The sequence below is a fragment of the Melospiza melodia genome, chromosome 18 (genome assembly GCF_035770615.1).
Source record: "Melospiza melodia melodia isolate bMelMel2 chromosome 18, bMelMel2.pri, whole genome shotgun sequence".
NCBI lineage: Eukaryota > Metazoa > Chordata > Aves > Passeriformes > Passerellidae > Melospiza > Melospiza melodia.
This window is the reverse complement of record NC_086211.1, coordinates 12,722,045-12,735,506: the sequence shown is the minus strand read 5'-3', so window position 1 is coordinate 12,735,506 and position 13,462 is coordinate 12,722,045. Positions and strand designations below refer to the sequence as shown.

At 38.5% G+C, this 13,462-nt stretch overlaps 1 protein-coding gene across 6 annotated transcripts in view; it reads left to right on the top strand.

Moving 5' to 3' along the window:
* The window catches only part of RBFOX1 (RNA binding fox-1 homolog 1), a 1,162,974-nt gene that overhangs the window by 445,857 nt on the left and 703,655 nt on the right, over positions 1-13,462 (top strand). The window contains exon 1 of one of the 6 annotated variants that reach the window (XM_063171143.1): positions 5,489-5,830. The exons of the other annotated variants lie outside the window; for them this stretch is intronic. The gene's annotated coding sequence lies outside the window, so the exon portion shown is untranslated. Of the gene's footprint in view, positions 1-5,488; positions 5,831-13,462 lie in introns of those variants that run through there. 6 annotated transcript variants of the gene reach the window in all.

The window sequence follows — 13,462 nt, the reverse complement described above, 5'->3', positions numbered from 1 at the left end:
ATAAGCAGAATTAATAACCTGAAATAAGTTCTTATAAGTAGGGTCATGTTAAAAATGTGGCCCTCACAGTGATTGTTCCTTCCAAGATTAATCACAACCTTTATTTCTATTTATCTTCTACTCAAACAGTTCTGTGGACAGCTGCTGCTTTCCATTTTCCATGGTGTTCTTACTTTTCAGACCCTTTGGGAAGAAACAGTGCCTGGGTGAAGAAAAATCTATCTTTTGGCAAACCCATGACCATCTTTTTATTGCTGTGAAACTGAGAAAGATACTTTTGCAATGATAATTTCCATGATGGAGCTGTTTGTGCCCTCAGTTACAGTTCATTCTCTATCTGCTCTCCAGAGCTATTAAATTAAATTGTCTTTCAGCTGCTGGACAGAGGCAAACCCCCTAAACCTCTTTCTGTATTAATCTAGTCTTTTATTACAAAATAATGCTTAGGATTTTTTTTCTGCAGCTGGAATTTAAAAAGAGGCTGAGAGGAGACAGAGGGGCTTGAGTTGGATCAGTGCAGGGGATGATGTGGAATGTGTGAAAGCCCAGGCTGAGGAGCAAATTTGGGTTCTTCTACCATGGAAGGACTCTTCACAAGGTCTGTTCTCTCGTCCTTGGGGCTGGATTTGACCTTTTTTAGTGTGCTAACACATTCTTCTTCTGTTTGGCCATATCAGGGATTGCTCTGTTTTTTGGTTTTTTTTTTCTCTCAAAATGTTGTTTCCACTTGCTTTGAGAGGGAAAGAAAGAAATAAGCAACCCAACACTATTTTCATTCCCAAAACTCACAGTCCCCTGCTGAAACCATCAACGCCTCCTGAAATTCCAAATGGAGAAGCATTGCCTCTTTTTCATGTTTGCAATGAAGTGAGCATTATAGTAATAGTATAAGTATTAGGCTGCACAAATTATACAATGAATGTAAAACAAAACTGGATTTGGTGAGGCAAAAAGGGATTTAAACAGCTGCTGGAAGTGAGAACAGATGATCCGGGGAAATCACTAGGAAATAGCATATCGTACTAATAATGGCAGTGTTATTATTTTTACTTTCCTGACATGCCAGCGTGTTGTTTGCAGTATTTTTTCATAAAAATAGAATTTATTCAAGCAAGTTGCCCTTAATGCGTGTAGTACAAATAGTTTATATTGTGCTTATATATCATATTAACAGTATTTGATTTGTGCTTTCTTTACAAATTGGAATCATTGATTTTTCTGTGGTTCTCATTTTGCACTTAGCCTGGTGCTTTCAGTTCCCATTTTGGGTGCTGGACTTTGAAAAAGCTGATTTCTCATAAATTTATTCTCTTTTATAAGAGGGTCTAGGTACCATGTTCCTTTTCAGGAATTGCTTGGCTCCCTTTTGGAGCCAAATAATGTCTTAAAAGTTTCAGCCTGCTCCAAAAGAGCACTAAGTGTTCTTCCCTTCCCTCCATTTTTGACCTCAGGTGACGTTCACTCTGGGTTCTGGCTGTTTTAATTCTCTTCTTTCTTAATTCCACTTTGTCCCAGTGATTGTGACAAAAATCTCTGGAGATGGTCATCAAAATTTTCCAAGCACCTGCAGCTTGAAGAGAACCTCTGTGTGTGTAGAACCCTTATCTTGATTCTCCTAAGTTCTTTTATTTAACTTCCCCATCTTAATTTATCCACTAAAATTTTATTTGAATGTGGTCATTAATTCCTGCTTCAGTGTTTTCCAGGTGCCTTGAGGCTGTTCATGTCAGTTCCACCACACACCCTTTTTCCGCATTTCCCTGACCCAAACTCAGCCTCTACATTTATTTTCTGATGTTGCTAGACTGTGATAATGTTTTAAAGGTTTCTGAAATTATTAAAAATGGTGATTAGGACTTAGATCTCCATATAGAATATTTCAAGTCTTGGTGAGCATAGTGGGACTCTAGGTATACTCTGCCTTGATTTTATTTAGTTTCATTTTCTTGTCGATTGAGTTAGCCATCTAAAAATACAACAGAATGAAAAAACAAATAAAAATTATGCCTTTTAAAAATTGCTTAATATAAGGACAGTTCTTTGGCTGCAAAGATGTAAAAATCCTCAGCTAGAAGTGCATGTGGGTGTTTTGCATCTTTCCTTATGTACATGGAATTGAATTTACTCTATCATTCAGATATTTGTTTTCTTGCTGGGAGCAAATAAATTTTGAGCAGCAAAAGACTGTTTAAAAAAATGCATAGCTTTGTAAAGACAGCTTCCAACATTTTAGAAAGGAAATAATGCCAGCTGCTGATAGCTGCATCCCTGGGCAGGGGTGTGGTTTGCACCAAGGAAGTGTCTCCATGATTCAGTTTAGTTTAATTTATTTATTTATTATAAATATTCCTTTATATTTATTTATAAATATTTATGTATTTATAATTATTAATATGTATAAGTATTTAATTTTATTTATTATTTGTATTATAAAGAGGAGGGACCTTTGGTTTGGTGTGCTGCAAGAGTGATAAATCTGAGTTAGATCTACTCTCTAAGTCTCTTGGGATTAGAGCTTTTGGGGAAGAGATCCATTGATGTGTTTCAAATCTATTGATTTGCAGTAGAAAGGGACAATTTAAACTCAGAAGTCAGCAAGTGAACTTTCCATTAAGTTGGGGAGCCTGTGGTCACAGCTCATTGGATCTTTATGAAGTAGAAAATGTGATGCAGACCACACTGGCATTCTCTTAGAGGAAATCATGCATTTAACCATGGAGCAAAATACTGTAGCCAATTACATGAACATACACCTATTTTACACGTGGCTGATCTGAGCAGAAAGTATGAACAATGTGCATGCTATCTTGTTTTAGGGGGCTATTTACTTTTAAGTCAGTGATACGGGATAAAGTTTAGAGAAGAAAATGATTAATTTATGATTTCTATCAAGGTTTTCTAAATGGAAAGCAGCCTTGCATGGGAATGTGTGAGTGGTCTTGAGCTGGCATCAGCAAAGACTAATTATAACCCTGTTATGTGTTATATAATTTATATATAAATTATAACCCTGTTATGTGTTAATGTGTCCTGTTGTAATCTATGTAGAAATGCTAACCTCTGAAACTGCATCTAGAAAAGAAAGAAAAATGTTCAGGATTGAAATCAACTTCTTAAAACTGTTTTAAAAATGACTTTTTGACTCTATTAGAGGATGTTAAAGTAAGTGCTGATTTATAAATTAGAGTTTTTCTACTTTAGAGTATGAGGCTATGTAAAAATCTTTACTTTCAAAACATCTGTTCTTAAATGTAACAGGGTGAACTTTCTAGCAGCATTAGATATTTGAAGTGGAACATCTTGTTTAATGTTGCTGAGACTTGTGAATTGATCTGGCTTTTATATATATAATAGATGTACTCCCATGCACATGTCCATGGACATTTAGAAAATGCCTTTCTGCAGTTTAGTCACAGCAGTACCTTCCTCACTGTCAGGAAGTTAAGTAGCACGTTGAAAGCTGATAGAAAAGTTAGGACCTAAACTTGTACAATAAAATATCATGGGTGAATTTGAAAGTGTGTAAATTCCTGATTTATTTGCTATTCCTCATGCCTCTGTCCCGACTCTGGACACTTTGAATGGCAGAAATTATTTTCTTTTCCACATCTTTTTGCCTTTACACTAAAACTGTGAAGAAGGAAAATGCTTACAGTGTAATTTGAATAACACAAACTCTTTTCAGCAGTACTTCTGACTAATTCCATTACTGAAAATAAATGAGGAGCTGAGACATTCTAAGCTGTACCACGATGGGTTGTTGTGTCTATTGGCACACGTTGTGCCTATTGGTATATGAAAATTAATGTGCTGCATGCCAGCGTGTCCTTCCCTATGCAAAATATTCTGAGAGTGTTGAGGGGATTGGGGCAGGAATTATGCAGAGAACAGCAAAGCAAAGTGGAAGCAAATGAAGCATCCCCATCTGGCTTTGGCTCCTTGCAAATGGCCCCAGCTCTGGCTCCAATGGCAGTGACTGTTCATTCCAGCTCTGAGGTACAGGGCAGGTTCTGAAGCTCTGCTGGGTGCTCATTAGTCACGATTTCTCCTGTGGGATTGCTGGGTGTTGGGGATGTGTGCACTGAGGGAATGACAGAGCCTTGCACTGAAAGTACCCAGGATATTCTTAAAATGTGACATCAGCCTGGAAGTACTGCCTCTGATTTCAGTGGATGCACACACTTCCCTTTTTCCTGCCACCTCACCAACTCATAAGAAAGCAGCTGCAGATACTTCTAATCCCATATTCCAAAATGTCAAGGTTAGGATTAGTCCAGCTAGCAGCTCTCTCACAAGGTTTGCTATAAATACTTGCATCAAGAGTGCTGGAATTTCAATTTTCGTGTGATGGTTGGCATTAAGTGAAGGTTTGATATTGATGGATGTTACTAGGCAGTCTCAAAGGATGGAAATAAAGATTGTATTGGTTATAATACCCTCACTCTGTGTTCAGCTTTAGAAGGGCAAGTAGTCAATAGAAGTAGCCCAGAAAATACAAATTCATATCCATTTCATTTCAAGAGACAGATGGAATAAATCTATTTAGATTCCATTCAGGTTTTATTACAGAAAGGTGCAAAGATCCAGCATTCTCCACAGTCTTGTCATGTGTACTTAGCTAGGTGTCAAGGATTTTAGATTTCAATCTAATCTCTCTTAGCAGCATCCCTGGTTCCCTCAGGCAGATCCCTTGATTGCAGTGTCACAATGCTGTGCCTGTGGCAGGGGAATCAGTGCCACTTCACCTCCCTGGGCTGGGCTATCTCAAATCCCTCATGTGCTGTGCTGCCACTGGGACTGTGATCCTGCTTAGAGCCTCTCAGGGCTTGATAAAATAAAATACAAACGCTAATAATCTTGATAAAAGGGTGTGTGGGGCATGCCACTAGGTTTAAGTGGATTTTTACTGATCAGATTGTACTGGGAATTGTTGGCATGGATAGTGAAAATTAACAGTTAATAAATACGGGGTGATACCAAGGAAGAATAATGCAGGAGAAAGCTTTGTTGCAGGACAAAAAAAAAATAATAATAGCAAGTCTTGTGTGAAAGCTACATAGAACAGAAATAAAAGAAAGTGCAGCCAGTTGTGCTCTATGAAATGTGTGTGTGGATTGCTGGGTTCTTTTCATGCCATGCTGAGGGCAAGGTAGAAATTCTTGTTTCTGGCCTGCTGTAGCCTGTTCACCCCAAAGTGGGTGGAAAAGATGAAAACTGATTATCCACACTCTCTGTTTTACAGCTTTATGATTTTTTTTCCTCCTGCTTTGAGCTGCAGACTGACTGGTCTTTCTTCTTCCTTTTTTTTTTTTTATTGCCTGCAAAATGTGAAACAGATTTGTTTAGAAAGACAGACACGGTTCTCTTGTGTTTCTGGCTTCTGCTCTGGGTGGCTGGGCTCGGAGCTTGGATGACTAAGCAGTTGTGACTTAGGTCTTTCCATCCTTCTGTCCTTCCTTCCTAGAAAGCTGGAAACTGTGACCTTTTCCTCGAGCTTTATGTGTGATTTAAATGCCATTGGTAAAGATCTGGAAAACTTGGGGCTAAACTTTAAAACCAGTTTTGTACCCAAGCTCCTTCTTTACGATGAATAAATTTTTTGGATGCCGAATGTGTTGAAGGATGCTTAATAAAGGAACGAAATAGCAGCCTCCAGCTAAACTCAGCTTTCTGAGCAGGAAAGCAGAACCTTATTCCAAAAATAGGGAGCAACTATTGCTCAACAAAGTGAGTGGTGCCCACATAGAGCGAGCAGTGCAAAGGCTGCAGCTGGGAGGTTTGGAGCTGAGGAGACTCTGGGCTCAGAGGGGCTCATCCCATCTCCTGAGAGGTAGGTCTGCGTGTGCATGCCTGAGACAGGGCAGCTTCAGCCAGGATTCCGGGTGAAAAACTGCCCCTGACAGGAGCCAAACACTGTGGTTCCAGCCAGAGGGAGTAATTAGACTTGTTTGCATATTGAACAGCAGCCAGGGGGTTCTGATCCTTCTCAGAAAAGTGCTCCAATTTCCTAAGCTTGGTGTAGAAAAATAAATAATTTTTTGTTTGTTTGGGTGGAGGAGTGGTGTTTTCTGGTGGGTGGTTTGCTTTTTTTTTTTATAGCTTTTAATTTCTTTTTTCTGAAATGCTGAAATACTGTTTGTGTATCATGAAGTTGATATTTCAGAACTCGATATCATTCAGTTGTGATTCCACAGAACTTTTGCTGCTGATGGAATAGTGTTTGGATTCTTACTTTTCATACCTTCAAAACCTTCAGGGACACAGCTTTATGCATATTCATTCTTATAGGAAATGGTAGTGCTAAAATTTCCTAGTAAAATCCATCTTCAGCACAGTTGTTTATCAGATCTATGCATTCATTAATAAAGAGTCCCTGCTGTTGTTGGCTCCAGTACAACTTAATTAATTACTATTTGAAATATGGATGTGGTAAATGATCCAACTTAGTGAAACAGGAGAGCAGCTGTTACCTTGTTTTATGTTTGAAGTCACTGCCTTTTCTCCTTATTTGTGTGTGTCATCCCCTTTTTCATCTTCTGACAATGATTCCATAAATTTTGGACTCAGATTCATCTGTAAACCCTGCCCCCTGTTTTGTTTTCCCACTGTGTCATCTTGTTCTCCTCTGTACTCCCCATTTTATCATCTCATGTTGCACCATCCATTCCTGTCTCTCCCTCTTTTCTTTGCCATAGATTTTCAGAATCCTGGTCTCCCTTTTCTTTCTGGTTCTTTTCTTCAGCCATTCTGAGGGCCAAGTCAGTTGTTTTGTGCTCTGCTGGAGGAATTTTGCCACATTTCCTTGAGATGTATCTCCTGGTGACATGTGCCTAAATGCTTTCTCAAAACAACCTTATGGAATTCGTTAGAAGTTTTCCTTAATTGTTTCCATTTCCCCTGCAGTTGTTTGCTCTGGTCAGTTATTGAACTCGATTCATTTCTGCTCCTCTCTCTACTTACTTTTCTTATTTTTATTTTTATATTTTTATATTTATATTTTTATTCTTTATTTTTATTCTATATTGTATTCTGTCTTCCTTTTCTTTTTTTAATTTTTTATATTTTGTATTTTTTATTTTATTCTATATTTTCATATTTATATTTTTTATTCTTTATTTTTTTATTCTATATTCTATCTTCCTTTTCTTATTTTTATTTTCTTTTTTACTGTCTGGAAGAAACCCTGAGAGCTGCTGTTTGCTGACACCTCAGCTGGCTGCAGGGTTCCCTGTCAGCATTTCTGTGCAGGGCTGGAGGGAGGGAAGGGGCACATTTCAGCCCTGAAATAATCAGTTCCATCCTCAGTGCCTTTCCATGGATATCCTGGCACTGCAGGCTGTGTTCTCTCATTTGATTTCTTTTCTGCTGAGGATTTTTTGGAGAGTTTTCTCAGTGAAGCTCTCTGGGTTTGTTAAGCCCTGCTCTGAGCAGGGGGGATGGATTGGATCTCCAGAGGCCCCTTCAACCTCAGCCCTTCTTGAGATGCTCTGAAGGAGGAGAGAACCAGGAATGATGGAGAGCAAAGGAATGGGTGTAGTGAGCCCTGTGTGTTCGTGGACAGAAACGCCGTGCAGAGCTCACAAATGCCACAGCAGAAGCTGTTTAACCTGCTTGTCTCAGCACTCAGGATGTAAATCCCAATTGCAAAGTTTCGGAGAAGCTGAAACAGCCAGGGGATAAATCATATTTGGCTTTATTCTGAAATAAAGGCAAACAATGAGTAGCATTCTAACTCATTTATTTGTTCTGTTAGCTGTGTGCTGTAGCATTTGAAACGTGCTCTGGCAATATAGTTTTAGTTATTTTAATAGTAAGGCTAAAAAATGAAAGAATATGTGCAGAAATGTGGGCACAATTTGAGTCCTTGCTGTAGCTCTTAGATATCAAGGTCCAGTGTTTTATTTGTTCCAAAAAGGTTTAATTATTTCAGAACTGAATAGTTAGGGAGGATCTGGGAGTATTTATAGTAGGTAGAACTACAGAGACCCCTAGAAATAGTCTTCAGTGTTTATGCTTTTATAAATATGGGATGAAAAAAAATTATGTTCTCTAGAGACAGAAAACAAGAGTGTTTAATGATGAAAAAAAGTTTGTATGAAATAATTGAAACAAAGGAGAGCATGCGATAGGGAAAATACTGCAAACAACATAAATGTAGGACTTTCTTTTTAAAGGAGTGTGATTTTCTTAGACTACCATTATAGAATCAGACGTGTACTCTAAAAAGCATCCAAGTCTCCAAGCTATTTCCTTTTTGAAATGAGATGTTGGATTACCAAAAAAAAAAAAAAAAAAAAAAAAAAGGCTTTATTTTCTTCATAGAAGTAGATGGAAGTCCCTTTATTTCATTTATATTCGATTCTCATTATCCTGGGACACAGAGTAAGGGCTGTGTGAAAAGGAGTAGGAGAAAGAATAAAGAAAGAATTTTTCATTGTCCAAAAAGTGTTTTTTCCCTATCCATAGGAACTAAGAAAGCTCTTGTGCTTAGAGGAATGAATAATGATTTATCACTCTTGAAACATATGGAACTGAGTAAGTTCATGGAAAGGTTGTCTGTTGGGTTCAGTTTGCTCAATGGAAAGATGTCTAAAGGAATGATATCAATCTCTGGTTTTTTCCTGTAGCTATTTAAAGGAATTGTATGAAGTTTTAAAAAGGCAAAGTATATCATGTGTTAATAACATGTATTGCTCATTATTATGTGTTATATGAAGTGTTTCCCTACTAATTGCTGTCCTAATAACTTTGTTTTATGCCTTCCTGCTGTCCCTTCAACCTCTTCCTTTATTTTGTCACTTTACTACTAAAAGCACCAGATTCAAAATTATTGATGCCTGGGCTATAAATGTTTATCAACTCTAAGCATTCCCCATGGAGCAGTACCCATTCCCCAGTCTCTTCTGTGTTTGTTTTGCTTTTGGGGTTTTTGGTTTTTTGGTGGTTTTTTGTTTGTTTGAGGTTTTTTAGTTTGTTTTTTTTTTTTAATTTTTTTTTCTTTTTTGTTTGGGTGGGGTTTTGGGGTTTTTTTTGTGGTTTTTTTTTTTTTTTTTTTGTTTCTTTGTCATTTTTTGTTTTGTTTTTGAGGTTTTTTGGTTTGGGTTTTTTTTTTTTTTTTGTTCTTTTTGCATTTTGTGGGGTTTTTTTTTCCACAGACTTTATTTCTTCTGTTTTGTGCACTGTTTCCACAGATTCTTTATTTCTTCTGTTTTGAGCATGATGTGAGAGGCTCCCAGCTCCACACCCATGGATTTGGGTGAGCTCTGAGTGCCTAAGCCCTCTGAGGGTGGGGTGGGCAGAGCTTTTTTTCCTTTCCAGCGACCTAAATGCCTCCCAGCACTATCCAATACAATCCCTATTCTATAAATAAAATTCCCCAGGTGCTGAGGGTAGACTGAAGGAGCTGCAGGGTCTTTCCCCAAGCCCTTTAGTGCAGGTTGGAATGATCTTGGTCAGCAGGGAGCTCCCCAGACTGGCAGGTGATGGGGAGGGGTCACAGCTGAGCATCCCCAGCTCCTCCAGAGCTCTGGGGTGAATCCCATCAGGCCCTGCTGAGGGTGTTTGTTTATTTCCTTCCGTAGAAATTTCCCTCAAGGTGTTTTGTGAGTGAAGAATTGTCCCGATTGATGGTGTGATAAACAAATACAGCTCAGGATGCCGGAGAGCTGAGTGTTCACCTCCAGGATAGCTTTTGTACGGATGACATGACAGTTTTCATCTCATTTGAAGTCAAATGTGAGTTGTAACTGCAGGTCGGGTAATGAGGGAGTAACCCCAGGTTTTCTGTGCCTGTTGGGATCAGCTTTGGGCAGGTTTTTGCAGTTCTGCTGTTTCCAAAGCTTTTGTTCCAGTCTGGCAGTGGCAGCTGAAGCCATGGCTCTGTCACAGGGCTCGAGGATAATAAAGGTTTTTTTTTTTTTTTTTTTTTTGTGGTTTTGGTTGTTCTGGATGAGGCTCCTGGAGCTCTTGGGCAGACATGACCACTCTGATACCCAGATTGCCACTCTGATAACTATCACAGAGATACCACTCTGATATCATGGTGCATTTCCATTACTGGTTTCATTAATCCATTTTGTCCCTGTGGGACAAAATGAACAAGAATTCTCCTGTTGAAAAGGAGCACCAAGGGGATGTCAGGATCCATCTGTTCCCACATGGAGAACCAGGGGAACCATGAGCAGAGGTGACACAGCTGTGGCAGTTCTGTGTTTCTGATCAGTGTTTGAGGCGTTCCGGATGAAGTGAGGAGGTGCAGGCAGTGCCTTATCCATGGCTGGGATTATCAGCAGGGTAACAAAGCACAGTGGAGGTGGTAAATGATCATTATCTGCTGCAGGGCAGGAACTGGGACGTGTGATAAATGAAAATAGTGTTTGTGTATGACCAAAAAGTGAGAAAAGCCTGTTCTTACAGGGTACCCCAGTGATCCCTGGGCAGGGTGCTCAGCTTTGTAGGCTCACAGGCTCCCCAGGGATAAGAAAGAATTATCTCCATGTTTTGCTATGAATTCTGATTTTCCTGTAGCAAACCACTGCTATGATATTGAATATTTCCCAAAGAGAAGGAACAAAATCTGTGCAATAAATGGCAACCTTTTCATGGGTCTGTTAGCCATCACTCCAGAACAGGTAAAACTGTATTGCACAAGGCTTGTAAAGAATACAAGCATGGCTTTGGGAGAATGGTACAAATATTTCTGAAAGCCTTGGCTGGTTCTAATGCAGCACTTCTGCTTAAGATGGGAAAAAAGTATGTTTTTAAACACAATTTTTCATGGTCTGTGTTATGATTTTTTTTTTTCTGTCTTTATTCACTTGAAGACTTAAAAAAGCCCCCGATGAACATAATCTGCATTCTTGTTGTGGCCTCAGTTGAGAAGTTAAACATTATTTCAGGTAAATTCCCCCCTGTCCAGGACATAGTCTCTGGTCAGAGTGGAGATATTTCACTGTGTCAGTGGGCATTAGTTTTATGGATGAAAGGAGGCTTGGTGTTGAGAATTACAGAGGCTTTGCTGGAAACAAATGTTCCACGGCTAACTAATGAGGGGAAAAAAGTGGGAATGGGAGAATATTCCAATATAAATTCATGATGCAAAGTGAAATTTAGTGATCCGGGTACTTGTGGCTAAAGCAGGGAGATTTCTTCTGCCTGGAATATTTATGGAGTGCCATGGACTGCATTTATTTTGCAAAGCCTTGGACAGAGCATGTGGCATCATGGATTGCCTGACATAACCAAACCACTCAGACTAGGATGCAATTATAACAGAAAGTGACTAAAGGAAAAGTTTTTGGATTTTTTGGATTTCCAAAGGGGTCTGACAAAGATGTTACATGTGCTGTGATGAACCTGGACTATGGGGAACTCACATTTCAAGAGTTTCAATTTTTTTTTAATAAAGTGCTTTAAAATCTCTATAATAGGAAAAGACTTCAAAAGAGGAAAGATTAAAAAAGAAAAGTAAATAAAAAGGAAATAATATAATTAAGGTTTGACCCTGTAAATTGCTAACCTTCAAAGCTAATGCTGGAGAAGCACAATATTATTAGCAATAAAAAGAATTTGCTTTGCCCTTTTAAAATTACCATAAACCGATTGACTGAAATGGAATGATGTTAATATTTAAGAAGTAGGACACTAGATTCTATTATCTCAGAAACTCTGTCACCTGGTACACTCTGTAGTCCTGTTATCTAATTATTGTCCTTAAATTGCATTAGTGTGCCAGCAATTTGTCTGCTGTTGGAAAAGTAATTGACATTTGAGTTACTGCTTCATATTTGGGAGACTCACTAGGTGGTTCCAAAGAGCCCTCTTCTGTCAAAGCAGATTAGCTTAATTTTACCTAAAAGAAAAGGGAAAGTCTGCATTTTTGAGTGTGCCATTTACACAGCTCTCTTGTAATTTGGCATTAAAATTCAGGTTATGTATCACAGCTGATTGCCAAGCAAGAAGAGGGTGGGGAGGGGGAAGTGGCAAATTAATAAATGACTTTTTTTTTTTTTGCTTTCAAATTCACTTTAGTGCAGTCTGGTCCTTCAGGGAGGAGTCTGCTGGTGCAGTGTGTCCAGGTTGATCCTTGGGTTTTGCTGTGGTCAGCACTCTGATCTCCAGGGCTTTGCTCACTCCATGGGCTTTCCATGCCATGGGAAGGGATGGGATGCTCCACTTCACCTCCAGAATCCTGACTTTCTGCAGGAATTTCAGTTTCCTCTTAGTGCTTGGAGGAAGAGCACTTCCAAAATCCTTTTTATACAATTTATTTGATGAAAATTTGAAGGATAGTTGTAATTCCTTGTATCGTGGGAAGGGAAGGAGCAGCCTCTGTCCCACCTTGTAGGAATGTGAGTGTCCACAAAGGTTTGGTTTCATGACTCTGCAGTCCAAAGCTTGAAGCTTTCCAGACAAATGTAATTTGGGATCTAAAGTTGATTAGAGATGCATGATTACAACATGTGCGTAATAGTTTATGTGACAACTGGAATTAAATTTAAAATATATTTGAAATTAACATGAGGAATGTAGCTGTCTGGTAGTGGTGATAATTTTGCTAATATAATTTGTTTAGAGATTTTCAGTTCATGTTTAAAAACAAGACAATCTCAAATCTCTTCAAAATGTTTATTTTTTTTTCTGCAGGGCTGTTGCATAAACCAAAGTGCATTGCCTGAGCTTATAAGATTGTGTCAGTGCAATCCAAGTGAAGGATTTAGGAATGTTGCTTCAAACTGGAAACCTCACCTGAATTTCTCTTGACAATATCTCTAAAAAAAGATTTAAACCACTGGTTACACGTCTCTATAGGTCTCTCTCTACATGTCTCTAAAATATTTCATTTTCCACTGACAGGAATCAGGATTGTCTCTCTGCTCTTGATGGTTTACATAAATAATTGTGGCTTTTCAATCATTATTATGAAATTGTTAAGGCCTTTTGCAGACCATGTAAATTGATGGACTGTTTTGCAGAAAACGTACTTTATCTCTTTCATCTCAAAATACACAAAAAATTAGAAAAAGAGTAGAAAAATGTAAGCTTGATTAAATCTTCAAAGTATCAAAAGGTTGCTGCAATCCTTTGTTTTGGTTTAATTCTTCATTTAAAAAAAGTAGGTTTCAAATTCAAGCGTTTTGCCCAAAAAGTAAATTGAAAAGCAAGGAAGCTTTGAAAAAAAATGCTTGAGTTGATTCTGTAGTCTAAGTGGTGAGGGAGCAGAAGTTTGTAGAGTGAGAAAGGCAACATCTATTGCAAAGAAATCCTGGAAGTGAAGTGTTCCAGAAGAACAGCTGATGCCTGTGCACTGTGCTCCATGTGAATTATGTGCTGCTGCAATTGGAATGTTTGCACAGCACAGCCTTCCCATTTTTCTGCACTGTTTTTTCTTTTTCTGAAATGACCCTGGTGTTATTGCTGCCCAGAAAATTAATAAGGTATTGATAATGATTGGCATTTCTGT